Genomic DNA, 4,340 nt, shown 5'->3' with positions numbered 1-4,340 from the left:
CTTTCATTATTTGCTAAATATTGCTTCATGTAACCGTTACATCGTCGAATTTCGGTCCATTACATTCGATTCTTTACACCCTTCGAATTTGGGTCACACTGGGATATTGCATACATGCATCTAGTCCAAATTTTTGACGCTCTTAAATATTAAGCTACTTTTTATATGGGTAAAGTATCTCGCGCGTCTTATAAATAAGACTAACATGCATCATGCAGAGATCTCCCTCTGGTTTAGTTCAAACCTGTATATTTTAGTTTGATTGCATAGGACTTATTTGAAAAAGCTGTAAATTTTGTTTCCGGTGCCTAGAACCAGTACTTAGTGTCTATAGGGAAGATCTAAAGAACGCTTTCACAGTGGGGATCGAACCCGTGACCTCCTGGTTGCTAGGCGGACACCATATCCTTTACGCCACAGCTACCTCAGGGGTTGGGGGTAACGGTACAGTTTGTCAAGGTATTCCGAATCATTAGGCATTCTGAATCCACATTTTCATTTAAAAAGTCTTAACGTTTGGTATGCGATTTGAAAGGTTATTGTTGTTTCTAAAAATTTAATCCCCCAGCCTGTAAAGAATGAAGAATCATTGTTTTTGATGAAAATGTTGATTCAGAATGCCTAATGATACCTGTACCCTGAGGCGGGGGAAATAGGGCATCATTAAAAAAAAATTTGGACTTTAAACCAAACATGAGAAACAATATAATATGTTTTTTTAATCACCGCCAAATTAAATACATAACAATTCTATTTAGTTTTAAACATTTTAAAACTGACAATTCTGGGTCTAGGGCAATTAATTTGCTTGAGTGTCGGGTGAATTTTTATCTGGGGAAAAATTAATACTTTTTGTTGAGGGAATGGGGCCTTATTTTGGCCAAGTCTTGAATCGTTATAAGACGGTATATAATATTATATTTACCTGTCAATAATATCTGCAAGGGGGGTTAGACAGTATAGATTGATATATACATGTACATGGTCACTCTTAATGTCACTCAAATAGATAAAGTAATCAGTATTGCTATTTAATGGTATGTTTTTTTCATGAGAATAAACTTAAGGTTAATAGTGATTACTTTGTAAAATAAAACAAAGCATGTGCAAATATTGCAATAAAATATTCATTTTTAACACCATTAAAAAAAAGTTAACAATATCTATACACATTCCTTGGTATTTTACCCTAGCATAACAGCTTCAATCACATAATCATTATTTCAATCAATTAACTGGGTCCGTTATCTCATCATCTCTTAATGAATCATATATATTGATAGCCACCTGCTTCGTACACATTTCAAACTAATATTTCAGACACCAAACGCAAAGCCTATCCCAAGGCAATGCCCCATTTGCGTGGTAAAAGGCAACACGACTGTGTACCTCCGGGTAACAGACCACGTTCGCTGGGTGCAAGCGCTGACGGCAGACCCCATGAAGCCGTTGATGTCAGAGGCACATGCTAAGACCGGTCGGAAAGTGAAGAAGACAAAGCCGAGGAATTACTACTCTTGCTGGCTGTGCGACCGGTCGGTGATTGACCGGCTGCGTCATCTAGAACAGGAGCACAAAATGGAGGTGGACATTCAATTTTGTTTACACAAGAGGGCCGTTTCCGGAAAGTAAGTGTTAAATTGTGTCATTATTATTGTTACATGTATATATATTAAAAACCGTGAGGAAATATATAGTACATTAAAATTTAAGATAAATATTATTTATTTATAATACTTTGGAATTACTGGTTGTTAGTTAAATTATATGCGATTTCACCATCTAGCATAGAATATCATCCAATAATACTTGTTGCAGTTTCAATCGTTGACTCATATGTAGACTACATGTTCCTGCGGAGCAGGCCAGGTGGGTTGGCAAACGAGTCGAAAACACAAGAGGTCAACATGAAGATCAACCGGTTCCTGGCCCTGTCTGGCTACTTGGAAGGAGTGGTGTTGAGTGACATGCTGTTGTGGATGGGCCATATGGAGGTCCACGACAGTTCCTCAACACCACTCACCAGCTGAAGACGGTGCGGAATGCACTAACGGCAATCAAGAACTTCCTGAAGTGGTGCGAGGGAATGGTCTAGCGGACGCCGCACACATGAACAATGTAAGCGTAAACTTAGGATTTGATTTATGTAAATTATTCATTCTTCTTGGACATCTACTTATTAATGTTTTGGCGTTGGCGTCTTTCTGTCTGTTCTTCCGTCCATCTTTCCGTCCGTCCAGCACTTTTGTGTCGAGAGCCATATCTTGAAAGTGCTTTGGCCGATTTCATTGAAACTTGGTATGAGTATATATATGGATAAGAGGACGATGCACGCCAAATGGCATTGTACACAGTCTGTTAATTACGGGGTTTTGGCCCTTTGTATCTTGAAAAAATGCTTTTTGAGTGTCAAATATAACACTTTTGTGTCCAGAAGCATATTGGCGGGGGATATCAATCAATTAACAAATTTGCTTGTTTAGCTTTATTTTTTTTTCGGCCGATCTCCTTCTCACAGGCTTCCTGACCTCAACCTGCCTGGATAAGAGCCGTCGCGAGGTTGTTCGGAGGGTAGAGGAGAGTGCGGCCATCCTGACGGACGCAAACCTGGAGCGCCACTTCACTGAGAGTGAGCATGTAGTGAAAACGATCAAGGTGATCCAGGAGCCCCAGCTGGCACACCTGAAAGATATTCGGGGAATAATCATTTAACTGATAGCGCTCTATAACGCCTCCTGAACTGGCAAGTATACAAACCTGAGGGTATGTATATAAATAAGCCTAGTATTGATTCGAAAAGATACCCTACATTACTTTTCAGACCAGAGTTGTTTTTCAGTAGCAATTGCATAGAATTGAATGAAACTTGAAGTTAATAGCATTAAATTGGGTTTATTTAAGTATACAACAAAGCTGTTCGCCTGTTAATTGACCGACTTGTCTTATGTATAATATTTTTACCAGATTGTTACCTTGAAGACAGATAAACTATAATGCAAAAGTTCATTTTGACATTCCAAATGGGGGAAAGGCCTTGAAGCCATTGTAAAATTAAACTGTTATGGCCCCTTAATTGATTGAAAATGTCAAATTTCTGTCTGCATATGTTGGTGTATGGATTGAATTTAGTGAAATTCAAATTAGATCAAATTTGTTATCATTTTTCAGTGGTTCTTGCATAAGAGTCATCAGGATGATTTAGTCATTTCAGAGATGTACCCTTTATAGCTCAACTTGAGTTATTGTTGCTGGTCTTTGTCTGTTTTGCGATGTGTGTCTATATGTCAACATTTTTACTTAAACAATATCTCCTACTAAACCTTTGGACAAGCTTGATGAAACTGGCAGGAATATTCCTGGCATGAAGCTCCTTCAATGTTGCTCCAAGAATGTTTTCCATGAAATCCTTGTTGCCCTGGCAACCAAAAGAAAAAACTTAAAAAATCTACTCTGAAACTGCAAGGCCTTGGGCTGAGATATTTAGCATGAAACATTGTGTGGTGGACCTTTACCTGTGGGCAAGTCGATTTTTTGTCGAGCCCACTTATGGAGAGCTCGACATATTGTCACAGTTGGCGGTTTGGTGTATGTGGATCAGTCCGTCAGTATGAAAGTCCGGTTAGGCTTGTCTGGAGCGTAAGTCTGTTATTGATTGGAGGAATTTCAAATAACTTACAATAAATGTTCACAATCATGACACAGGCCGGTCACTGCTCAAGAAAACGTCAATATCTCAAAAGGTCAAGGTCACACTTTGAGTTCAAATGTCAAAAATGGCCATAAATGACCTTGTCTGGGCCATTATTATGTCATTCATTGTCAGAATTAAATTCAATTTAAAATCATGTGTCACCATAATTTGACGGTGTTGCATGGGAAGGAATAATGTCGAAATCTCGAAGGTCAAGGTCACACTTTTAGTTCAAAAGTAAAAAATGGCCATAAATGAGCTTGTCCGGGCCATAAACTGTGTCATTCATTGTAAGATTTTAAAATCATTAAGCACATTGTTCACATCACTCGACGGTGTGTCATAAGAATGAATTACGTCAAAATCCCAACTCAAGATTACACTTAAGAGTTCAGGTTAATTGGTGGACTTGTACCATGATTGTTCAAACTATGTTCCTGGGGTCAAAATGCCCACTGGGGAGGGAAATGTAATTTCCTTATTAGTATATTAAAAAACCTCAAAACAAAAATTTTCTCATAAATCACAAGGCCTAGAGCAAAGATATTTGGCATGAAAGTTCATCTTGTGGACCTTCACCAAGATTGTTCAAGTATCATTGGATCATATTTGCCCCCCCTCGGATCAAATTTGTTTTCCTTCTATAATA

The sequence above is a fragment of the Dreissena polymorpha genome, chromosome 13 (assembly GCF_020536995.1).
Source record: "Dreissena polymorpha isolate Duluth1 chromosome 13, UMN_Dpol_1.0, whole genome shotgun sequence".
NCBI classification, from domain to species: Eukaryota; Metazoa; Mollusca; class Bivalvia; order Myida; family Dreissenidae; genus Dreissena; species Dreissena polymorpha.
Note: the sequence above shows the minus strand (reverse complement) of the source record.